Genomic DNA, 27067 nt, shown 5'->3' with positions numbered 1-27067 from the left:
AAATTTGGTGTCTTTCTGACAGAATACTAGATGAACTGAATACTAAACTAAATCCCGGTTGTTTTACTCATATTGCACTAAGCACAATTTTCAAAGACTCTCACCCGCTTACGAAATCCTAGAAAATAAATCTTACAAGATCCTGACAGGTTCACCTTAACAATCTTGAATAATACACTCAAATAAAGATTTAAAAAAAAAAAAAAAAAAAAAAAAAACAATCTTGAACCGAATGTTTTGTACTTACTAACGATCGATACTTTCTCCTATGTATACTTAAAATAATTTCACTTACTTAATCAAACTTATAGAACTTGATGTTTTGACCTACTAAGCCAAAAGCAAATATTCAAAATTATTAGTAGCTTAGTTTAAAATATATGGTCGAAATTTTTGATACTCTTCAATTTTCTAAGATATTTTTATTTGTTAAGAGTTTCATTAACGAGATCATCTATTGATTAGTTGGACAAAAGGACCTAAAAAACAAGTATCCAGAAGAATCTCTTCAGGAATACCTGGAACATTTGCAGAGGCTCCAATGGGTGCTTTATATTGATCTATGCATTTCACTAAAATGTGAAATGAAAATGTTTACCTAATGCATGTGGTAGTATCTACAGGTTTTTTTTTCTTTTTTTTCTCACTTTTTTAGATTACATGACTCTCAAACAGTTCTTCTAAACGAAAATTTTTACTATTCGTATAAGTTTAACAAAAGTTTAATGCGTTTTATTACTAAGTCAATGTTTAAGCTTTGGCATGATACTCTGCAGGATTTATGTGAAGAGTTCATATTGAAGTCGATATAGAATTGATAAAAAAGTCTCTTGGATTTTTGAAGAAACTTTGTTTTATGAAAAGAAAAAGAAAACATAAATTGGTTTAGTTTTTATCTTTAACTAAGGGCGCTCAAAATTTAATGGGAGATTTCAAGGGCGCCTTAAGGCAACGCTACAGCTCTGTACATTGGAAGCAATTTTTAATAAATGACGAATTTTTAAGTGCAAATACTATCAAATTTGCATCATTCCATTTTTTACTTCCAGTATTTTGGTTAACATGAAATTTACGACATGTGTAATATGAGTTTGTCTGTAGTATGTTTATACATATATGGAATCTAGCTTTTAACGAGCTTGCTTTTTGTGATCCCTACACTCGGTATGAAATTTGGCTTAGGTCAGGTCAATCAAAAAAAAAAAAAAACCCAAGCCACTGGACACCACAACATACTTGGAGGAACTCTTGGCGAATTATCTTGAATAGTGATAATTCCTTAAAAATTTCTGAACCAATCTTAAGCGAGATTTAAAAAAAATCCTGTTCAAATGCGAGGAGAAATTTCGGGAAGTATCAAAAGAAACTCCAGCAGACTTGTGCCTGTAAACAAGAGTGACGTCTTGTTCCAGTGTTAACAAGTCTCCTGCACGATTGGCACGAAGATTTGTATGGAAATGACAGTTCACCGCTGTTCCAATTCTGACATTGACGCCACTCTTAGTTAAATCCACTCTGACAATACCCTGCAAGAATTCATGAAGGAATTTCGGGAGAGCTCCTACAAACCATCCGTGACGGAATTTCTGGAAGGATGCCTGTTGTAAATATTTGCAGCAGGAGTATTTGAAGCTTCTCTACAGTGAGATATCATGGAACCCTAGAAGAATTCTCCAAAACAAAAAAAATCTGAGGTGTTTTTCCCTTTGCCTGGAAGGTTTTTCTTTACGCAATTGCTGAATAATTTTCTGACGGTATTAATTTACTGTTTTCAGGCGTATATTGAAGAGCCGGCCAAAAAGTCCCTCACTTTATCATATCCTTCGGTGAGCTTCGAAAGCACTTGAGCTTTTCACGTCTACCTCGTTGCTCTACTCAGTCTGGAGCTATACGAAAGTGCCTTTCGTGTCTATGATTCTTCTTGGCTATATGTTATATATGCTGTCATACTTTCTTAAAAAAAAGTTACACAAAATCGGGCTCTTCTGGACCATCACATCTGTGATACTAAATCAACAAAGGAGCAGTTTCTTAGAATGTGTAAAAATTGTTTAATGTTCTATAACTAACATGAAGAGCTCGATTTCGTGCGAATCATACTCAATTTTGTGTAACTTCGTTTAAACGTGTATGACGCTTTGTAGTATTTCCAGCTCAAAACGAGAATCGTGCAATTGCTAGCTTTTCTGAATTGTGCCGTTTTGGTTCATATTACGGACAGTTAAGGCCTCATTGAAATATAACTCATCAAAAAGCATGTAAAATAAACCATTTCGTATGATTCCTCTGTGTTATTGAGCCTCCAAAACACTTGACTTTCTATTGGTGAGTGAAGATTTTGATTCCGCAACATGAATAATTTTAAATAAATAAAAATGTGTGAAGTTATCATGATTCTTATTCCGGACGCTCCATCACTTTTGCCTCACATTCCGGACAATTCGATCCGAATTCCGGACAGGTCAAACAAATCATAAATAGAAAAGTCAAATCATCAATTGAGATTGTAAACCCTCTAGAGAGACACTTAAGATAGTTGGGCATTACAAACTTTCATATATATCTAAGAAAAATGCTTATTAAAACGAGCCTTGAAAGTGAGGACTTTCAAACGGCGAAGATTGAAATTTTTCGTGTGAAATATTTCCCATACAAAGTAGAGTGTCCGGAATAAGAAGCAGTCCGTAATATGAATCAAAACGGTATTAAACTGTGCACGTGTATAAGTAGCTATTCGACATGACAATTTCCACACAATTTGGTGGTGGTAAATTTCAAAGACTACGTTTTGAAAACGGCATATCAGAGAAAAGGTTTATATAATATTAAAATAACAACTCACAAAAAAGTTGCCTTTGATTAAGATGGTGTAGTCGAATAATTTCAGGTAGCAAAAGACTATTAGAAAAAATGCACAATGCAAAACATTATAGTAAGTCAATCAAAGACATTCAAGAGACTTTAAGGAGAAGTTAGGGAGAAATCAATTTAAAGAACACAAAACAAGACACAAAACCTGTGCAAATGCCATCTAAGGGATCATCGAGGTAGCCATGAAAACTATGGTTCTCTAACCCGATATCTAGTTACGGAATATCGAGTGAGGGAGAATTGACTGTAACATAATTTAAAATGTAGAATATTGCAAAGCCATACTCCTCAACCTTCTTCACATTTATTCTAGCGAAATTTTAAATATAACTTTATGTTTTAGTTACTTAAAAATGTTTTCTTATGATTTTGCAGAGTTTGATTGTTTGTTTCACATGTGAAAAAAAAACAGGTTTCAAGTATAATTTGCTTTCAATTCTGTTCTGCCAATTTTCTTAATATCTTTAACCGTTCTCAAGATATGACGAATTTTAGAGTACATGCTATTGATGTTTTGGGCTTTGACCCATTTTCAATGTTTTTCGAAGTGAATATTTGTATGTACTGCGCATCTTTGTTTATGATTATTTTCAACTATTTGGCACTTAAAACATGCGAATATACATTGAACGTTAATTTAGCATACACAAGCGTTATTTTCATTGTTTTCGTGGATGCACGTAGTCCCTGAATACTCCTGATATATTCTGACATAACTTCAAAATAGGAAAAAAAAACTGTCATATTATTTTAATAACTCAAGTTATGTACTAAATCAAAAACGTTTGAAGGTTTCGTTCTCTTAAAGTAAAAAAAAAGTTTGATCGTCGCATTCTCTGGTGATGAACTTTCCATTTTTGAAAATCACACTTTATTGTTGAAAATATTAGTTTGTTTGATGTCAAAGGAGGGAGAAGGTCTTAGTGGGGAATGTATTTTTCATGATTAAAATAAAATATTTTGCTAGGGTCATGGTTTTGGACGCTATTGGGTGTTCAAATTGAATAGGAAATAAATACAGAGCTCTGTGTGGAGTTCCAATTTTTCACGGGAAAGTAATCACCCTCAACGCATTGCTCATACAATTTACCCAGTCAAGTGTCGGTTCAATGCACCTAGTGTGCAAGTGACAGTGGCGTGTGAGTCAGGAATGCCAATATTGACAACATGACAGATGAACGTCTGAAACCGATTGCTGTGATCAATCCTCTTGTCACTTTCCAACGCAGTGGGTAATAAATCCCACAGTCTGTAAGAGTTATTTCAAGAAGAAGTTTGGTTGACACAACTTAAGGCGAAGTAGGCCGTCATTGAAATTAGTACGTGTCGTTGATGATTGTTGCTAATTCATCTCACGATTTCGAATCAAAGAAAATCAGTTTGTTTTGCACTGACACAGCTAAAAGAGTATCAGCATACTTTATGCATGTTAGCGCGTACAGGGGATTTTTTTTTATTATCGTACAAATTGGGCCGAAGGGTCTCAGATTTTCATGAAACTTTTTCCACAGGCAGGGCTCATGGATATATGAATAAAAAAAAAATTGAGAAAAATTCAGGGTCGGCCTATTTTTCCGGAAAACTCAGGTGGAATTTTTTGTTTTCCCTTAACACTACTTACTTTGAAAAATCATAACTCAAGAACGAAGCATCGTAGAAACAAAGTTTTTATATGAAAATATAAGCAAACTTTTTCAGAAATCCAAAAAAAATATGAACTGGAAAAAGTTTTCCACAAAATTTTCCACCGTTGGGAAAATTCGTAAAGAAAAGCCGGAAAAACTATGCCCGAACTCGTGGAAAATTTTCAAAAAAATATTTTCGAGAAGGTAATTTTATAAGCTTTAATCACTGAAATTTTTGGAATGCACTTTTTTTCGTTTTTGAGTTATGGCCAATTTTGTGAAAAATGTCCAGATGTGCCATATAAGACTTTTCTTTGAAAAATCATAACTCAAGAACGAAACATTGTAGAAACAAAATTTTATATGAAAATTTAAGCAAATTTTCTCAGAAATCCAAAAAAATATGAACTGGAAAAAGTTTTCCACAAAATTTTCCACCGTTAGGAAAATTCATAAAGAAAAGCTGGAAAATCTATGCCCGAACACGCGGAAAATTTTTATTAAAATATTTTTGAGAAGGAAACTTTATAAACTTCAATTCTAGTAACTTTTAGGATGTACTTTTTTTTGTTCCTGAGTTATGGTCAATTTTGTAAAAAATGCAAAGATTTGCCATACATGCCTTTTCGTTTAAAAATCATGACTCAAAACTCATCATGACTTGTCGAACCGGTAATGGAGCACTTCACGCAAATTTTCATCTTTTCCGTAATCCACCAAACTCCATTCGAATGAAGCTTACTGATGAGGCCTTGGCTGATCGATCGTAGATTTGTCCTTACTGATTTGTGGCCGTCCAGTCCGAAGGGGTTACAGCATAAAGAATTGTATTCGTAATATTGAACTTTGTCCATTTCAACAGCTTCGGGAAAACTTTTTTCACTTTCCAAAAATTAATAACGAGGAATATACAGCTGATAGACAACACTTGCACTTTCTCACTGCTCTTTGTTAGTTATTGGTAAACTTATGATTCTCAAGCCATTTCAACGCTTTAAACTTGAATTGGTAAATACCTATTTGTCATATTGTCTACCCATTTATTTAACTGTCAATTTTATAGTTACCTAACAGGAAAAAATTGCCTACATTCTGATTGAAGAAAACTTTGTTTCTATGTAGTTTCGTTCTTAAGAAATTTTGTTTATGAACTTATAAATTTGTAAATATATAATTCAAACAGCTCATCCTAGCAATATTTGATCATGTTTTAGGAACGAAAAATGAGCGTATTGAAAAATATTGTAGGATTGGATCTTATTGATCCCTTATTTCAAACTTTGTTTGAAAGCTGGAATAGCTAATCGGGTTTTCATTATTTGTTTTCATAAACAGTGAAAAATGCCCTGGGAAACTGATTCCATTTCAAAAATTTCATATTTTTGAGATAATTTGAGTCCGGTTCGACAAGTCATGATGAGTCTTGAGTCATGATTTTTAAACGAAAAGGCATGTATGGCAAATCTTTGCATTTTTCACAAAATTGACCATAGATCAGGAACTAAAGAAAAGTACATCCTAAAAGTTACCAGAATTGAAGCTTATAAAGTTTCTTTCTTAAAAATATTTTGTTAAAAAATTTCCGCGAGTTCGGGCATAGATTTTCCAGCTTTTCTTTATGAATTTCCCCAACGGTGGAAAATTTTGTGGAAAACTTTTTCCAGTTCATATTTTTTTTTGGATTTCTGAGAAAATTTGCCTAAATTTTCATATAAAAACTTTGTTTCTACAATGTTTCGTCCTTGAGTTATGATTTTTCAAAGAAAAGTCTTATATGGCACATCTGGACATTTTTCACAAAATTGGCCATAACTCAAAAACGAAAAAAAAGTGCATTCCAAAAATTTCAGTGATTAAAGCTTATAAAATTACCTTTGCGAAAATATTTTTTTGAAAATTTTCCACGAGTTCGGGCATAGTTTTTCCGGCTTTTCTTTACGAATTTTCCCAACGGTGGAAAATTTTGTGGAAAACTTTTTCCAGTTCATATTTTTTTTGGATTTCTGAGAAAATTTGCTTAAACTTTTATATAAAAACTTTGTTTCTACGATGCTTCATTCTTGAGTTATGATTTTTCAAAGTAAAAAGTGTCAAGGGAAAACAAAAAATTTCCACTTGAGTTTTCCGGAAAAATAGGCGACCCTGAATGTTTCTCAATTTTTTTTTTATTCATATATCCATGAGCCCTGCCTGTGGAAAAAGTTTCATGAAAATCTGAGACCCTTCGGCCCAAACCCGTACGGTAATAAAAAAAAATCCCCTACAGTGATACTTCTTCAAGTCAATATAAACTATCAAGACAGAGTTTTATCACTTCGAAAAGCAAGCTGAAAAGTCATCATTGTTGTCAAAACGAATGACGGGCTACTTAAATCATAGGATTGTTTAGCAAAACAGAGCCGTTTATCACACTTACATGAAGGTGCAACCAGGCCCGTCACACTCGGGCTCAGATTGGGTACCACTTCTAGTACTGCATTTGGTCCCTCGGTAGTGCAAAAGGTACCCAAGTTTGACAGATCGCAGTACACTTTTCACGGCATTCTAGATTACCTTATGAACCATACAATTTTGGGCAACTGCAAGGGACATGGAGGTCTTTAATTTGTCTTTGGTGCAACCATGGTTCTCCAGAATAAACCGTTCATTTTTAAATATGTTAAGTCTCCAGCGCTCCATATACTATCATTTGACATAGGTAAATGTCCGAAACAAGGTCTGTGAAAAATCTCACCCCATCGTTGACATTTTATGAGCATTTATCACAAACATATAGTACCTGTTGGCTGCATGATAAAAATTGAAAATATGCTTCCTATTTCTCTCTAGCATGGAGAAAGTAACAGATAAAATCATGTTAACTATGGTTCACAAAGCCATTCCCGTTCAAAGTCGCCGTTCAAGACCAGGACGTTAGGCAACGATTTGTCGTTTCGATTGTGTTGTTCACACATATGGCCCTCTGTTAAAACAAATTTTCAACTTCTATTCATTTCTCTCGTCGCTCGCTTGCAATTCTATCCATCTTGTCATTTCATTACTTTCGTTACTCCCTTTCACTCTGAGGATTGGTATTATTATTTATTTATTTAGATGGTATTACATCAATTAATTTGATAAAACCTCGTTAACGATGTTACGCCAATTTACTCGGTCCATGGCTGTGTCTCTCCAACTTCGATATTGGCCCACGTTCTCCAGATCTTGTTGCACCTGATCAAGCCACCTCGCTCGCTGTGCTCCTCGCCTTCTTGTGCCAACCGGATTCGACACGAACACCATCTTTGCAGGATTGTTGTCCGGTAGTATTGCAACATGCCATGCCCAGCGCACCCTTCCGGCTTTTGCAACCTTCTGGATACTGGGTTCGCCGTAGAGCCTAGCAAGCTCGTGGTTCATTCTCCGCCGCCAAACACCGTTTTCCTATACTCCGCCAAAGATCGTCTTAAGCACCCTTCGTTCGAACACTCCAAGTGCTTGCAGGTCCTCTTCCAGCATGGTCCATGCTTCATGTCCATAGAGGACCACCGGTCTTATAATCGTTTTGTACATGGTACATTTGGTGCGAGGGTGAATCTTTCTCGACCGCAGCTTCTTCTGGAGCCCATAGTAAGCGCGACTTCCACTGATGATGCGTCTCCGTATTTCACGACTAACGTTGTTCTCAGCCGTTAACAAGGATCCGAGGTAGACGAACTCATTAACCACCTCAAAAGTATCCCCGTCTATCGTAACACTGCTTCCCAGGCGGGCTCTGTCGCGCTCAGTTCCGCCTATCAGCATGTACTTTGTTTTTGACGCATTCACCATCAGGCCGACTTTTGTCGCTTCACGTTTCAGGCGGGTGTACAGGTCTGCCACCGTTCCAGATGTTCTGCCGACAATATCCATATCATTCGCGAAGCAAACAAATTGGCTGGATCTTGTGAAAATCGTACACCTTCTAGCGCGATGTTTAACAGCAGGCACGAAAGTCCATCACCCTGTCGAAGTCCCCGGCGGGATTCGAACGAACTGGAATATTCGCCCGAAATCTTCACGCTATTCTGCACACCGTCCATCGTTGCTCTTATTAGTCTTGTGAGCTTCCCGGGAAAGCTGTACTCGTCTATGATTTTCCATAGCTCTTCGTGGTCGATGCTATCATAAGCCGCTTTGAAATCGATGAACATGTGATGCGTTGGGACTTGATATTCACGGCATTTCTGGAGGATTTGCCGTACAGTGAAGATTTGGTCCGTTGTCGAGCGGCCGTTGATGAAACCAGCTTGATAACTTAAATAACAAACAAACTCATTTGTTATTGGTGATAGACGACGGAAGATAATCTGGGATAGTACTTTGTAGGCGGCATTCAGGATAGTGATCGCACGATAGTTTTCACATTCCAGTTTGTCGCCCTTCTTGTAGATGGGGCATATGACCCCTTGCTTCCACTCCTCCGGCAGCTGTTCCGTTTCCCAGATTCTGACAATCAGCCGATGCAGACAAGCTGCCAACCTCTCCGGGCCCATTTTGATGAGTTCAGCTCCAATGCCATCCTTACCAGCGGCCTTGTTATTCTTGAGCTGGTTGATGGCATCCTTAACTTCCCTCAATGTGGGGACAGGTTGGTTTCCTTCATCCGCCGTGCTGACGTAGCCACTTCCTCCGCTGTCGTGACCCTCGGCGCCTGTGTTCTCCGTTCCATTCAGGTGTTCATCGTAGTGCTGCTTCCACCTTTCAATCACCTCACGTCCGTCCGTCAAGATGCTTCCGTCCTGATGCTTCCGACACTGAAGAAAGCTACAAGTCGGAGTCGAAATACACGTATCTGTCAAAGATAAGCAATTGGAGCGGACCTAAAACGTATAAGGTATTCAAATCTACTTTTTGATATGATTTTTTTTATATTTTTCATGGGCCACACTGTAGGTGACAGACGATGGGAAGGAATGCGGGATCACACTATTCAGATGTCATTTGAAATAGCGACCGCTTCTCAATTTTCCGATTCAGCATATAACTTTTATTGGCTGCCTTCATATATTTTCATATGTCAAAAAAGTTCTGCTCACACTTTCCACCTCAACATGAGTGTGAATCACTTTTCTCTAATTAACACTTTTCAGTTCAATGGGCTTCAAAATTTGCACCGTATTAAGTATCGCTTTTATGTCCCATTAAAGGTTTTACTATCACAACGAAAGTCATCCAGTGGTCATGTTTATTTGTATCCACGGGATGGGATCCCACTTTTTGGTAGGGGAGGGGGCGGTGCAAATTAGAGCACGCCGTTTTTATTGCTCTCCCCATGTTCGATAATAACTTCATCGACGTATGAAGCGATTGCAACATCGCATTTGGCGCTCATTGGGACGCAAGAGCAACCAATTACCAATTCAATAGAACCATATTCGACGCTAATTAAATTTATGTTTCTCCCCCATAATAGGGATGAGTGGGATAATCAGGTGGGGAATAGTGCAAGGGAGATGTAAGTACAAATTAGGAGATCATTCTGGCTGCCATCGTTATGAAGATATACGAATACCTTACGACTAATCAGCGTTTAAGTATCAGCGAGTACACGTGCTGCCTAGCAATTAATTAAATTTTAAATGAACTGGAAATTGGTTCAGCGATTTTCGATGACCGTCCGATTGGACGCACATCAAATTATATGTATGTATTTGGTAATATTTCTTGCCAGTTGCTGGTTGATAATCCACTTTGGGCGAAGTCGGTAGGTGATATGAGGCGTTTGCTTTGTAGCCTGAACTTAATGTCGATAATGTTCAATCAAACGGTCATTATTTTGATTATTGACAGGTTCCGAAAATGAACTTAATTGATGGGAGGTCAGACAAAGCTTAAACGCAGTCAAATCAAATCATATTATTGCCAGGTGTTTCAATGTCGTACGATTACTATTTGAGTACGATGCAATCAAGAGCTTCAGGGCGTAGAGTTTGATTTGAAAGAATCAATTTCCTACCTTTATACTTTGCTGGCTACAGCGTAGCGTTATGCCATTGCCAGGCGTATTGTAGAGCTCCATCTTCGTCGGTCTTGGGCGATACTTCTCCAGTTGCTCCGAAAGGTTAGGGTCGTCAACTCCACTTCCACTGCCTACCTGATTTCGTTCTGAATATTAGTTTTCGCATTTTTTTTTGCGGCGTTCATACTAAGTGACCAGCCCACTGAAGTCTGACGTATTTTACAGGCTTAATAATATTCATAATAATATCTTCATACATTATCTTTGTCGCGATGCTCTCACAAGAGCGCTGGACGGCACTGACGTCCATCTTCCGGATCCTCGTGGTCAACTGCTTAGTATCCTTGGCCCGCCAATTATTTGTGAGCAATAGGGCACTGATGAAGCCAAAAAATCCTCAATATGACGGCATCCTGTTTTGACGCCTTCTTCGATTGAACTGACAGCACTCGAGCGAAATGAAAAAAAAAAAAACATATTGTAGGGAGTCCAGAGAGCGATTCTCTTGGAGAAAATAATTAACGCTCTTCAGTTTGATATCAGAAATGTTTAGAAATCATTCTCATTTTTTACTGAACACTCGTTAATATTTCGTTTCAAAAATATTGCCTTCTAAAATGTCAAGCTCAATTTTTTTTCTTATCCGAGCTATTCAGCTTACAATTCCGCAGAAATTATCACTTCAAAAAATTTAAAAGTGACTGATGTTTACTAAGTGCAAATGAAATTAAGTGTATGTTTAGGATTATAGCAATTAGTTATTTCACATATTGGAATGCCAAGTAATTATACTTCATCAGGCCACAAAACTAGTGAAATTATCATTCTATTACATACTTAGATTATATCCTATGCTTGCAGAATGTTACTAAAACTTCCACGTTTTTTCTCACAGCAATTAAGTATATTGAATTATTAGAAGTTTACCAAAGCACTTTTCTCATTGCTGGAGTGCCAGCAGACATAATTTGAACAAGTGTGTTTGCATCTTCTCTTTCCAGCACCTTCCTCCTCCCCACAAAATGAAAATTCACCGGAGATAAACGGCCCAAGCTTGACGATCCATCAATAAAATTTATTGCCTTTGGGCAAAAAACTTCGGCACACGGTTCTGGGGAGTAGTTGAGCTCACGCAGCCAGTTTTTTTTCCGCGCCTAATCATTTTGTTCATCTCGCTTGTTTTTCTCTCTCGCGTTTTGAGAAACGGAGGATAAAGCCTTCAAATTAGCAGCCAGACCCTACTAAAGTGGAGCACAGGAGCACGGGAGCAATATACAAACAACGGTTGGTTCGGAATCAAGAACATGGGTGCAAAGGTGATAAATTTTGCCGGAAGTGGAATCAATCTTCCGGATGTCCAGTGATTTGTGTTTACCAATAGAGGAGGTTGAAAGTTGATGGCGATTCTGCTGCTGGAGGAAGAGCTAGATAACATGTTTGCTTGCTCAAATGATTCTTCAATAAAACAATGTGAAATTGAATGTAATTGGCTGTTGGACTTACATTTGTAAATGATCAATTTGTAACTGATTGTTGAACATATCAACACCAAGAGTAATCAATTCCGAAACGTGCAGTACAGACAATTTCCTCATAACATGAATGTACTCGGAAACCATTTCAAATATTCCACCGGTAATTGGCAGTTCCATCGTGTGCTGCTGTCTATTCAAATTACTTCAGACCAAATCAATCAAATAACGCCCACCCAAGCGCAATAGTACATACCGTAAGATGGCATATCTTTGATTACGCGGGTAATTTTGATTATGTCGGTCTTACAACTTTTATTCCATAAAGTTTTTGATGACTTATCTTTGACAGCCTCTATTCAAAATTAATATCACAGACTTGAATAATTGATTCCTTAAAGATTCCATTAACGTAAAATGCTTCTACGTACCCCCAACACCTAACGTAAGAAGAGATTTAAAAATTGAAGGTTTGTAGAGAATTTAGAAAAAATAAGATTTTTTTAAAATAAAATCGAATTTACTCCGTTTTACGGTATTCATATCCATGTGACTACGCGACTATATTTGATTGAATCCAAGTGGAAGGAGGATGACGATGTCATGCCACTGAAAATAGCTGGTTTGCTGGTGTTCGTCTTGAATGAAAATGGTTTCAAACCAAGCTTCGACTGGGTGGACATTGCAATCCACCCAAAAATTATTGAATTCATGTCATGCCATCAAACACGAGCCGAACATGACCAAAATGGTCCAATTGGTTATATTCGCGTGGGTTCAACAACAGATTCTTTTTTTTGTAAGAGAAAATCCACCATACAGATTAGACCGGCAAGTTGAACTCATAGCGCTTATGAACATGGCTCCCCGACGCCCATTCCAGTTCCAGCTACAACTGACAGAGTCATTTACTGGAAAACTTTGTCCCCGTTTGCGTTTTATTTGTTTCCATCGCGCGATGCTTCAGTGGTTTAAAATACTGCAGCAATAACCAAAGTTTTAGACATCGTTACAACCAGCGTTCAAAAGAATACTGTAGCTCTATGGCAAACTATGCGGTAACCGGCTAACGATTGTCGTTGATGCTCACGGAATAAAAAAATCGAGTAACACGACAAATTTATATCGCGTTACTGGTTTGGTTCAAGAATTGCTCAAAGAATAGTTCGTGTTGAAGTTGTGGGCTTGTTCCTTATATAAATCCCAAAACATTTTCAAATACTTTTATTCAAGGGCATCTCAAGAGTTTATTAGGAATGTCATGAAAATAAAAGAATTCCACAACTTAGAAGATATGAGCGATTAAAACTAATCAACTTCATCAAAATGTAAATCTGTAGTTACATTTTTGCCTTTGTTTACAGAGGGTGTATCGTTATACTTTATGAGTTTTTCTCTTTAATGATTTGGAATTATACCTTTATTTTCCTAATGAGGTTTCTATTCGATTGGCGGCATACTTTGCTTCCTCACTTGAATCTAACAGCGTGGGCTAGAGGCTGCTTCGACGACTGCTCAGAAAATATACTTAAAGCACTGGAGAATGTTCCGAACAAACGTAATTTTTATAATAAATTTTCGAGCTGGAATACTTATAAATAAATTAAAATCAAAATCAGTACTATACTATTTAATTCCACTAGTGTTTGTATCCTTTGACAGATACGCGTATTTCGACCTCAACTGTAAGGCCGTCTTCAGTGTTTTTTTTTAATTCTTTATTAGTATCATACCAAACATTACATTCATTTGTTATATCTAGGTGTTCTGTGTTAGGCAACACTATCATCCTAATTTTGTTATACAAAATTAAGCTTTTATTAACCTTTCGTTAACAACATATTATAAAAATGTTGACAGGTGAGTTGATTTCACCTGCTTATAAGAGGGAAACTTAACTTAAATATATGACGCATTAATCATGGCAATAGATGATTGCAACAATTTTTGTCTGAAATTATTATTCATTTTATTGCCGTCTTTGATGTCGTGTACTAGTCGAGTCTAGTACACGACACTGAAGATGGCCTTACAGTTGAGGTAGAAATACGCGTTTCTGTCAAAGTATACAAATTCTAGTGAAACTACATGATATAGTACTGAATTCGGGTTTTCATTTTTTTGCCATATTTTGCGACAGTTTTAGTTCCTTTTTCTATGGAAGTGAGTTATGACTTCTCTTTGATCGTGATACCAATCATAATAAAAAGAGACCTTCTATGTCTAAATTTCCCAACTTTGGTAACCACTGAAAAATGGCTCGCTGTGAGGTGCTCTGTCCAGCGAGCTTTTGACATGATGGTTTGGTTGGGAAACGTATCTTAGAGGTTTCTTTTTTTTTCAAGAAGCTGTCCAAGAAAATTTAGCAACCGTAATCCAGGGGCAAGTTGATCACTGGGAAATTTGATCAGGTCGATACCAAGCTGTTAGGCTGGTAATATTTAAATTATTTTTTAAATCTGGATACAATTTCTATTTGGAATCAAACAGTGCAGTTTTAAACTAGATTTCTTTTCTTTTTGTTTGTAATCCATTGATATGGTTCCTGCAATCTATACAATATTTATTCTTTTAATAAAAATGACCAACATTTATTTGGGGTTATGGCCGTAGAACCATAATGTTGCACAAATGTATACAAAAAGATATTATTATGACGTGTGTTAAGTTTTAAATTGGATACAATTTAAATTATTGTTTTCTTATCCCTCCCTACAGGTAAACCAATCATAACGAAAACAAATATAGAAACTTCAAATAAAACTATAGGTAAGTTACTAGAAGATGTCTAACCACTACTCTTTGGGATCGTAACTCCATCGAATAGGGCTGTTAGACAGTAACCATTGCGGTTGTGGTGAAATATTCATCAAACATGTGGTGTATATCCGAATAATGTGAACCCCTCAGAGCCCGAGGCAATTAGAAAAGGAAGACGATAGAGATGTTCTAGGTAGGCTGGACCTCGAATTCATGATACTTATTTACACAGTTTTGAAGCAAATTGATATCCTTGTTTGATTTCCTACTTTGTTTATTCTGTAAGTTCATTTCGTCTTCATTTTGGTTTTCGTTGTCCCCTTTGTCCTCTAGAAATACGTATATTTGTACCGTTACAGGTCGTCATGTTCACTCTACGGTTGACCTGCAGCAACAACGCGGAGCACTACACTATACTTTTGTTAAGGTTAACGAACATCCCCTAAATTCTATTCTTCCTCGAAAATTATTGTACTCCCTCAGCTCGGGGTTGAAAAAGTCGCAATTTAGCGTCAAATCCCTAACCAGCTTGTGCGAAGGTGTGATGATAGTGCCGTTTCTCTACATGCAAGATCTCCTAATAGCACCCTAGAGCTCAATGTTGAGCAGTAAATTTGAAAGCGTGTCTCTTTGCTGCAATCAGTCTATCGTCACAAACGAGGTCTGTAATTTGAACACATCCAGCGTTGTACGTATCAGAATAATTAGTTTTGCTGAAAAACCATGTAGAGAATGTCTGCTCATTGCTTTTGACTTAGGAACATACAATTTTAGGAAAAAAAGAATTCGGCTCCATTATGATTGATAATTATTGCTTTAAGCGAAGTATGCACTTCAACAGAAAAGTAATCGCCTATCTCGATGCATGAGAAATTTCTTGCAAGAAATGCTAAAGAAAAGCATTTTTCTTTGATCGCAGTACGCAGTTAAAAAGAAATGTCAATTCAAATGGAGCTCACTGTAGGGAATTTCTCGACCATTTCTTGGCCAGAAATTTTTACTTTTCTTGAGCCAAACAGCATACCTAGCTTTAATAAAAAAAACCGTCTTGTTAGAAATGTCCTCAATAGATGCAAATAAGTATTGCAGATTCCATCCCGATGAACTGACAAACAATACAGAAAACTATCTGAAAAAGACTTGCACTCCAAACAACTCCAAACGTCATAACTCAATCCGAACAAACAAACATTTAAACTTCTACTTTGTGCAAGTGTCAGCGGATAATGAGTTCAGCTGCATTCAAGAAATTTGCAACCTATTTTCGACCCCCTTTCACTGCCTTTTTTCCGCTCATAAAACTTGGTGGCTCCCACCGTCAAGAAAAATAGTCGCACTAGCCGTTTAAAAAGATGGGCAGAAAACTTCCGCAAAATTATCACCAAAGTAGTTTCGCTGCTTTCCGTTTCTCTCGCTCTCCTTTTGAAATGAGCACCCGCGCGAAGAAAACCTACAGCGGAACCGACAAAACATACGGCCTCATAAAGCGCCGTTCTCCCCTCGCTTCCGGAAACGGCATTCTTCCGGTCCGGTGAAATAAAACGACAAAACTATCGTGTATCACACTATCAGGAGTTTGCTTCAACTTCGACCGTCAGGTTTGTGCAACTTCAGGCGGGTGGGGAACACTTTGATGGGAAGGAACCTCGCGCCCGCGAAAGAAAAGCGGAAACAGAAATGGATGCACCGGCGTTTGCCGCAGAGCGGAGGACAGATTTTTAATTTAATTTCCGGAAAATTAAATCCCACTTCGGTGATGGTGGTGCGGGAGGACGAACCCCAAATGATATCGGAGACGGACGAGCAAACAGAGCCGAAAACGAATACCGTAAAACGGGGTAACTTTGATAATGCGGGTAACTTTGATAGTGCGTAACCCACCACATACTAAACGAAATATCATAATTTCTGTTAATCAGTTAAGCAAAACGAATGCAAAACTAAAGAATATTAGTATGCCACTTCATGTAAGAGCGGTTTTCATTTGAATCAAGAACATTTTAGGCTTTTTATACAAATTTAAAAAATTTACACAATTTTGACATTTTCGAAACGTTTACAAACAATCTGTTCTACGATCACTATTTAATGTTGTTATGAATAGTTGGCCACTTATCTATGACAGCCCAGTTATCATAGAACTTGAATACGGTCTCAAATCTCTTAGCGAAAAGAATTTTCACAAACTGGGACCATTTTTGTAATTTAAGTCAGAAATATCCATATAACGTTAAACTCCTAGAGGTATGCAATGCCCTACAAATGTTCGTTATTCATTCAATTTTGTTCGAATCATACTCCATTATCAAAGTTACCCCAAAACAGAAAACCAACTTTCGATTATTCGAAAAATTATATATCCATTCAAAATAAATCTTTTGCCAATTTATCGACTGTAATCGATAGCTAGGATGCCAGTACTTGTTTTAAAAATATTAATTGTAGATCTTTGAAATAGCATGCAAAAATATTCAAGTTTTCTTGGAAAAAACTATCAAAGTTACCCCGTTTTACGGTAATCAAAATGGAAATGGTTTTGCAGTTTCAAGCCAGGTGACGGGTCTGTGGGAGGGACCGTAATTTCGGGTGTAATTGATCAATTTTCACGGTTTTTCTAGTATGTTTTCTATAATGTTAACAATGCCAAACAACTAAATGCAGGAAAACAAGTACGAAGGTGAGCCTCATCGACTCATGTAACGAAATTTTCTAACAAATGTCATTTTAGTGTTAACAAATACCTCTAAAATAAAAAATCAGGGGATCTCATTTCGGGGTGAAATTGATCACTTGTCAATGCCATTATTGTTAGTTTTCAAAACAACTCCACATGATAAATTTGAGCTCTCTGAATCCGAATATGCTTGTCAAATTCTTAACAATGCAATATTTATATAAACAACGAACACTTAAATTTCAACAATTACGCGGAAAACGCCTAAATGTATGCAATTTCCTAAGGATTTTAATGATATCTAACAGAAATTCAATTAATTCAACCATATGAGCTAATTGGTACGAGTTTTGGTAATGAAATCTGGTTTAGGGATATATCTCAAGCATCCACACAAACTTTCAGGTTCATACCATGTTCAAATCCTTGCTTAGAAATAGAAGTTTATAGGTGTTTGTCAATACTGCACCGTGCATGATTTTGAAATTTTACAATATTTTCATAATAGTAAACATTCTTTAACGCCAAAAAACTTCACAACACACAATTCGACAATAGTTACGACAAACAACGTACATTTATTGCAGCTCACATTGATATTTGTGCTCGATTACGAATAAATAAAATCGTGTGATACGATGATCAATTTCACCCTTCTGATCAATTACACCCGACTTTACGGTATCATTAAACGGGGACCTTTAAAATACAGAACTGGTGAATAGTTTTTGTAGACAAAGGTACGAAACCGGAATGATACTTTTGAGCACATTCAGATTTACACGAACTCTCCCTGCTCTTGGAAGTTGTTTAAAAACTATCTAAAACATTTAAAACTGTCACTAAACGTGGCAAGAATGAAAGAAAGGACGTTTCTCCGGAATGCGAGCTTTCTTCCAAGGGTGAAATGAATAATTGTATCGAAATGAGCAATCAGTTCGATGCTCTAGACAAATTTTCCGAACACCAAATCGAAGCAGCCTCTAGCAGTGTCTGCATTTTTCAATATACAGTCAACAACGCCGATCCTCAGTAGGATCCGTGATCGTTGAATTCTTCTTAGTGTGAATGTTTTTTTGACAATACATGCACGAATCTGGTAGAACGTGCATTCAGTTTTTCAATTACTTTTTCCACACTGATTCTCATCCACCTACTGACATTCGGTGGGAACAAATTCAATTCCGCTAGTGAAAAAATTCATTTCCGTCAGAATACCCCACAAAAACATCCTCAAATTGCAAAAGTTGTATTTTCTTATTAAAAGACAATAATGATGCACCAACTGGAGGCATCACATTGCCGTTTTCTTACACCAGCAATATAAAATTCACTTTTAATTTTTTATATTCAATTTTCAATTTCAGTGCCTCTAGGTGAAATTGAATTTTGAAATGACACCAACAGTGGGTGAAACTGAATGTGTGCGTGTGTTGCACACACTCTCTTTCTCGTCGCATTCGCACTCGAAGTCAGATTGGCTTCTTGCTAGCGGAGTTTGTTTTGGTTCGTTTTCGCACTGATCGGGTATCATTCGGCTGAATTTTTACGACACTGGCCTCTAGCCCAGGCTTTTTGATTCAAGTGAGGAAGCAAAGAGTGCCGCCTATCGTGGTCAGTTGTTCCGAATTTGGGGGATCTAGGCAGAATATCGTGAACTCCATTAGGGGAATCAAGGTTTCCTTCCAAATCGCAAAGAAAGGAGGCGGTCGCGTTTTGCCGGAAACTCTTAAAGATCGTGAACTTCTTCTCAGACATCTTGAAGAGAAGAAGCACAATTTTTTTACTCATAACTACAAAACTTAACGTTTGTTCAAAGTCATCTTGAAATGTCTCTCAAGTGACTATAAGTTACCTGAAGAGATCAAAAATGGAATAAATGAACTACCGTAATCCGGGGTATTATTGATCAGCGGGATAAAATTGATCGGAATGGCTCATCTCGTAATAAATTGGTATCATCATTTATTGATGAAACATTTCCAAAGCATGAATGTTGCTTCTCTTTCTTATATTTATTAGCTATTAAAAATTAAGATTTTTGCAAAAATTGCGTTAACTTCATGCATAAATTTGTCAAGTTTGCGAAAAAATGATTTCAATAGTCAAAACTTTTATGAATATGTTCAATTAGGCAATATTAACGAATTACTGTTAAGAATGTTGAATTCCCTTAGTAAATTTCCTAGGCGTATTCCACTGTTCGAGGTGTTTTTAATTTTGAAATAACTTAAAAAGTTAATAAGATGTAAGTATTTGGACATCATATTCGGCTTCAGGGGCCATGATTTAAGTAAGAAACGACATTTTAAATATTATCGAACGTTGTTTACAAGGATGATCAATGTTACCCCATATCAGCTAAATGAAAAAATCACATAAAACATTTTTGTAAATATGCTTAAATCTTTCAAAAAACAAAATACAGTATAGAGTCACGAGCTATGGGTGGCAGTACTTGTTTTAAAAATATAAAACTCAGAACATTTGAATTTTTGAATTGAATAATTAAGAAATATCACAAAAACTGATCGATGTTACCCCGGATTACGGTACTTGGATATTCCCCAGACCAAGTAATGATTTGTGGAAGTTATTCTCACACTAAAGACATCTGCCCTGTGAAGGAAGGTACCGATAAGTTCATACGCGCAAATTTCGGGGCAATCAAAAGTCTAATTTTTGGGCTTGCCCTTCGCGTAGGCGAGTCGTCGTGGCTCGTGTCGTTACGATTACGATAACAGTTGTTTCCGGAATTTGCCTGGTAGAGTATCGATCAATGCTAATTTTTCAGTTAACGATCGCTTGATCATGAATCATACCCATCAGGAAGATTATAATCATGCTCATTAACAAACTAATTTTAATCCGACGGGTAGCCGTTCGAATCTTTTAATTTCGAATGTAAGTTCTTTGCCGATATCGTATAAATGAAGAATCCTTTGCCGTAGAATGGAAAATCCTTTGCCGATATTGTAGCTTTTTGAGAAGGTCATTCTGAACAGAATGATGGCTCACATCAACGATAATTCATTTTTTACCAATGAACAGTTTGGTTTCCGCCATGGACATAAGACTCTGTTTCGTCCAGGGTTGACCAGGCCCTACGTTGTGATTAACTATGTGGTCCCGGAGGGGCAGACTAATAACGACGACTTGGCTTTAACGATAATTTATTGCCCACCACCGAGAGGCAGTGCTCCTGCTCGGTGGGGGATACTACTCGTTACAATCACAACTTACAACTAACATGAATACAGAAAACATGCCTCTTATATACGCTAGAGGTAGTACGGTTGAGAGTAACATTACAATGTAAGCGATGCGCCGACAGCTAGCATCACGCAGCCCAAAGCAACAGCATCAAAGCAATTGGGCTGCTTGCTGCTAGCTGGGGGAGAAAGAGTGAAATTAAATACGCTACTGCGCTGGTGCTGTAGCAGAGTGCGCCTAGCAATGAATGGGGAGTCGTTGCGGTGAGCCCGAACAGACCCCTTATCAACTTTTACGTGTAACAAATTTGATTCGTTCCAACAAATATGAAGGCTATTCTACTGGTCTTGCTCTTTTAGACATAGAAAAGCATTCGACAGTGTTTGGCATGATGGCTTGATCGAAAAATTAAAAAACTTTAATTTTTCAACATACATTGTTAGAATAATCTAAAGTTATTTGTCAAATCGTACACTTCAGGTTAATTATCAGAACTCCAAAAGTCTGAAAGACTTTCTGTAGGAGCTGGTGTTCCTCAAGACAGCATTTTGGGAGTAATATTATAAAATACTTTCACATCTGACTTTGCTGAGTTACTTCAGGGATGTCAAAAATCTTTGTTTGCGGATGACACAGGCCTCCCAGCCAAAGGACAAAGCCTGCGTGTCATCTATTGTACATTGCAAAAAAGTCTCGCTATTATTTCTTCATACTTGCAAAAATGGAAGATTCTTCTAATGCTTCCATGCTTTCTCGATGAGAGGTAATTAAATGTAAAATGTTTGCATCCATATTAACACAAAATCGAAGCTTTGTATATATAATAAAAATAATTCCTAAATCATAACCTGTTCCTGAATTCCATAATCGCTTGATTGTGGAACTTTAGTGAAGCCAGCGAAGAAACAGCATCATCGGTGGCAAAGTTTTCTGTCGCTGCTCCTTTTCCCGCAACTGGTTGTTTTTTTTTGCGACTGCAACAACGTTTTCATAACTTAATTATAGTTATTTGGCGAACATTTTCCGCACGTTGCGGGATTTTGTCTGTTGGTTTTTCTCCTCAAACCACAAACTGGGCGATAGTTGGCGGCGGCGGGTGTGAAAAGAATACTCGTTGGTATTGTTTTCTAGAGTTGGGATTAAGAAAAAGTGGATCATCTTCACTTCGGCTTGGCTTGGCTGTCGAGTTGGCCCGATGAGTTTTCTTAATTTTAAAAGTTTAATGTGGCACAAGAGAGCGGAGGACTGTTCGGATAGTTTTGATGACAGCTGGTTGTTAAATAGGAGTGTTGTTCCGAGGTGTTCTGAAGGAGACGGTTAAGATAGTATTTACCTTTGTGGCTAAGGTGTCTGGTTTTTATAATGACTCTTTGCAACTGAGATGACCTTAAAATGTGATTTATTTATAAATGTAGGAGATCTCCAGTAGTTATTCCATGTATTCCTCCAGAGACCCTATTTTCCTAAAGAGGTTCTGATATAGAATACAGTTCCTCAAGTACCCAAATATTCTAGTAAACCTCTGTAAAATATAAAGAAACCATTGGAAACCTTTATTTTAGATCCTCTTGGACACCCTGGTATTCTTATCGAAACACTTAGAAACTCCCGATAACCAATATAGTAGTGACCAAGTCAAGAAAATAGTCGAAAATGTGTATATTGGACCTTTGGTACCTGAAATATAAATCGCCCGCACTTTGCTGTGGACAATTCTAAAAAAAATCAATTGCATTTTTTTCATTTCTTATACAAAATAGTCTAATTAGATGTGCCAGGACAGTTTAAAACTAGTTCCACGGAGTCTTCTGAAAATTTATAAATTTTGATGGGATAAATAATTTACTAATGGCACTTTTGTGTTAGTCCTTAAAATTTTGTAAAACTTGTTGTGTTCTAAATGGAAGTAACTGAAAGTGTAATGACAAGGAACTCGTAGAGGAAAAATAAGTCAATAATATGCAGTTAATTCTTCATAACTCGATATTGAAGGGACCATCAAGTAAGGGGGTTTGGCGAGATATAAAACACAAAACCAGTGCAAATTCGATTCAAGGGACCATCAAGGTACCCAGGAAAACCAGCTTTTATTTTGGTTCTCTAACTCGTTAGAGAAACACAAATATTCTCTTCAATACTGCATAAACATTCGATTGGAAGCGTTGCGACAGATGATGAATTTTCGGACAATCCAAAGAGCGAACTCGTATTTTGGGTTGTGGAGTTGCTTTTAGCTGCAAAATTTATTAATTTCATTAGTTTTAAGCATAAACATAGTTCATAAGTTCAATTTTGCATGAATAGGAAATTTTACAATTTAGTTCATAGTTTGCATGATTTAGATATAAGTAGAATAACAAATTTAATATTTAGCTTACATTTTTTGTCCCTTTTTCGTGTGAATCCTGTCCAAAAATCTGTAATTAATTTCACTGTTATTCACTGACCGTCTCAAACTGTGTTTCTCGTGTGTGTCTAGTAGGCTATCTGTTTTTTCACTATTTTGTGTTTTCCGAACGATCGGCTGCGAAGTCATCGGTGGAGTTTTTTTTTCTTCGTTTCTCACAGTTGGCAGTAGGTACACCGTGAGAAATTATTCGGACGATAGGGCGCCGTCCTGAACAGGAAGTCTTTCGAAAACAAAAGTACATTTTTGGAATCTGTTGAAATTGCTGAGAACCTCTCGTTAGTCCTTAGGAACCCTTAAGAACTTTCAAGAATTCAGAAATCTTTGGAATTCTATGATTACAACTAAAATGTTCTGGTGAATCCTTAAATAATCGCTGGAAACTCCATGGGACTTTTGGAAGCTTTTGAAACATACGGTATCCATTTGGAATCTTACAAGAGCACGTGACTAAAGTGCTAATACCCTTGAAAATTCGCTTTGAACCTCTAAGACTCACTTGCGAGCTTCTGAGAATCCCAAGAGAACTCCTCAAAACCTTCTCAAAGTTTCTTCGAGACATCTAGGAGTTCTATAAGCCCTTTCTGAAAAACTTGGCAAACAAGACTTTTTGAACATGCTTGGAACTTTTGCAAACTCTTTGAAACACGCTGGCTCCGCACTCCCTTGTCAGTTTTCTAAAGAACCCTCTACGGGGTCAGAAAGTTAGTAATCAATTTTTTGATGCTTGAAGGGATTGAAGTATGATATTATTTATGTTTTGATCATCCGATAATTTCGAAACATTAAGCAGTGTGCTTCTCTTAATTAGCTCAATTTTGCGAGGCTCAAGAATCCATCATCCAATCGTCAGCAATAATCAAATAGTAAAAACCAGTTTTTTCATTCAAATTTAAATAAACCCTCAAGAAAATCTATCATCGTATTACAAAAAGCAAGGGCAATGTAATAGAAGATTTTCATGAACATTGCTTTGACCAAATAAACTGTTTTTTTTTTTTTGTAGAACGATGATGGTTTTTTTCTCTTAAACACCGCTTTAAGACCAATATTCCATGGAATTGATTACGCTAGAAGATCTTAGAAATCATACTCCATGAAGTTCCTGGTGACTTAAAGCATCCATAGAACTTAAGTCTTCGTTATTCCACTACCACTCGCTGAGCAAGTACAACAATCAAGTCCATCGAAGGATTTTAAATGTGCCCGTAGATCTCATTAAGGGGTTTCTTTAAAACTGTGGGTCAGGGAAGGTATGCCCTGGAATATCTTAATCTATATTGTAGGTATTACCATTTCATAATGACAGAAAATCTCTTGCCAATTCTCTGGGAAAAACTTCTGTGAATCCTTGGAAATCCTTGAGGAGCCCTTGAGAACTCATGAGCGTCTATGAAAACTTAATTGAGAATTGAACCTCTATAAGTATCTTGGGAAGTCCTTGGTACTCCTTGCTAACCTCTGATGAACTTATTTAATCCTATTGAATTTGCTAATTCAAACCCCTTAAAAATTTATGGGAATCAAATAAAAATAAAGTTTCAACAAAATTGACTTGCTCACACTTTAAATCATAGATAAAAATGTCAGCAGCAAAAGTTTCATACATATCAACTCAATCAAAAACTGTCAGGAAGTTACTCGTATTGATTTTTTTTAATGGACGATTTTTGGTGTATTCATTAATGTTGTGCTCAGATTAGTAAAATGAATGTCAAAATAAAAAAATCAAATACCGTATAATCATAGTTCTAGATCCTATAAACAATGTTTGGTGCGAATTTTTACCAACAAAACTAGTTTCATATGCTTGGTGCCATTTTTTTAAGCCGGAAAAACAAGATCATTTTGGCAACATTTTGCATTAATGATCAGTTGTATCCTAAGCGCTCTAGAAGATTCGGACATGGTAACTTTAAATAAGGGGAGCCTAGGGCTGTGCAAATATCGATATCATCGATATTATCGATACGATATCTCTGGACCCGACATATTCTTATCGATAAAATTACTGTCGGTACGATAATCCGAAACACATTCTTTGATATAATTACAAAATGAAAAATATTTCAATGGAACTTTACATACCCGCAAGTTATAGAATAACAAAATGCAACACTTGATGTGAACTGATGCAGAAATAGTCGATTTTGCTCTCCTTTTTCTGATATCGATTCAATTTTCTGGATATCGATTCGATAAATGTCAAACCCGATATATCGCCGATAACGATATTGCATCAATGTGAAATCGTCGATACCGATAAACCCTCAAAGTGCACAGCCCTAGGCTCGCCCACCTTCTACAACGGCTATGTCGCTTCGTCCATAGATTTATCAATGGCAAGTCGCTCTATAGCTTAAAAGTTTCTATAGCAAGCTTGTGCAGACTTCATGGTAATGATCATTAACCGATTCAAAATTTTGCAGCGGTAACGTCCTCGCCAATCTCCAGACGCCCCAGGTGGTGTTACCTAGGACTGGCAAATCTACCAATCAAACATCTTTCACCTTCTCGAATTAGAAGAACCTGCTTAGTTAACCAGCTTTTCCAATTTTATTACAAAGTCAGCTGCGTCGGCCATCCCCAAAATCAGCAGCAGACCAAGAAGAAAAGCTATCTGATGGTGATCTGATGACACACCCCCCCTTTTTCAAAGCACGTCAGGAAGCCCTGAGAGCACTTAAAATGCTTCCCAACGACCATCCGGAGAAAGAAGATAAAAGACAGCCAAGCGATTATCGTGGGAAGAACTTTTTGATTCCATGAATCCTTCCCAAACCTCGGCAGATTTGTGGGGGAAGATTAGCTCCCTAAGCGGTAGAAGGAAGACCATGTCAATTTCCCTGAACATCCAAAGGTCAACGAGACCGAACCTTTTGTGGTTGCCGAAGCCCTGAGTAACTACTTCGGTAGTCTAGTTAGCTTCGATGCACACGTACCAGTTTTACGCCAAAAAATCATAGAGTCCAAGCGACCCCTTAGGCATCTTGGGGTAATGATCGACGTTGAATATGCCTGTAAAAGGGCGGCGCTTTCGAGGATGATGTCTAACAGCTATGCTGTAGTTGCCAGCAAACGCAAGCTACTGGCAAGCGTGGCGCTATCCATGCTAAGGTATGGAGGATTAATCTGGTCAAAAGCGCTTAGAACGAGCAGAAATCTAAACCGGTTAGAAAGCACGTACAGGATAATGTGCTTAAGAGTAGCAAGTGCATACCGGACGATATCTAAAGAGACCGTGTGCATCATAGCCGGGATGACGCCCATCGGGCTCATCATCAAGGAAGATGTTCAATGCTTCAACCAAAGGGGTACCAGCACGGAAAAAAATCCGTTGCCGGAATCATGAACAAAAAGTAATGAAATCATAAAATTTTATGTTTCATGATATCGTGACTACAAGTCATGAAACCATGGCTATGAATCAATAATTTGTGTGCTCAGGGCGTTACATAAATCCAACTGTCACTTTTTTCATTTAAGTCAACACGTATTTTGCGATCGGTAGTGTTTTTTTTAGGCGAAATTATGAATAAGTTTTGTTTACGGAAGAAGTTAATTTGAATACCATGCTCGTCGGAACTTTGCCATCTTATCGATGACATTACCGATAACCCAATTAAACTGCCGGTGCTATTAGATGTGCGAAAATGTACTTGCCAGCTTTCACACGGATTATTCCATACCGGGCAATGATTGACGAAGGTTTTGCTTGACAAATTCGTCGGCGATTTACAATGTTCGGATGTGATGCATTCTCCACATCTTACAATAGAGCAGCTCACAAAAAACTTCGGCAGCCGGCTGATCTTTACCATTCTACACGCCTGTAGAGTCGTTTAGGATTTTTCCATCGCCAGTACAATCTAGCAGCATTTTGCAGCCCAGGGACGATGTGCCAATTCATTGATGTTTGAACTGACATTTTGCGTGCAAACCTAACCACCGGATGTTCGCGTTCCTGCCCAAGATGTGGCACTTGTTGACTCTTCTCACAGTTTATTCCGCAACTACTGGCACAAATTACATCTTCATGTTATTTGTTTACCTATGACAAATATA

Source organism: Aedes aegypti, chromosome 3 (genome assembly GCF_002204515.2).
Source record: "Aedes aegypti strain LVP_AGWG chromosome 3, AaegL5.0 Primary Assembly, whole genome shotgun sequence".
In the NCBI taxonomy this organism is placed as follows: Eukaryota; Metazoa; Arthropoda; class Insecta; order Diptera; family Culicidae; genus Aedes; species Aedes aegypti.
This window is presented reverse-complemented; position numbering follows the sequence as displayed.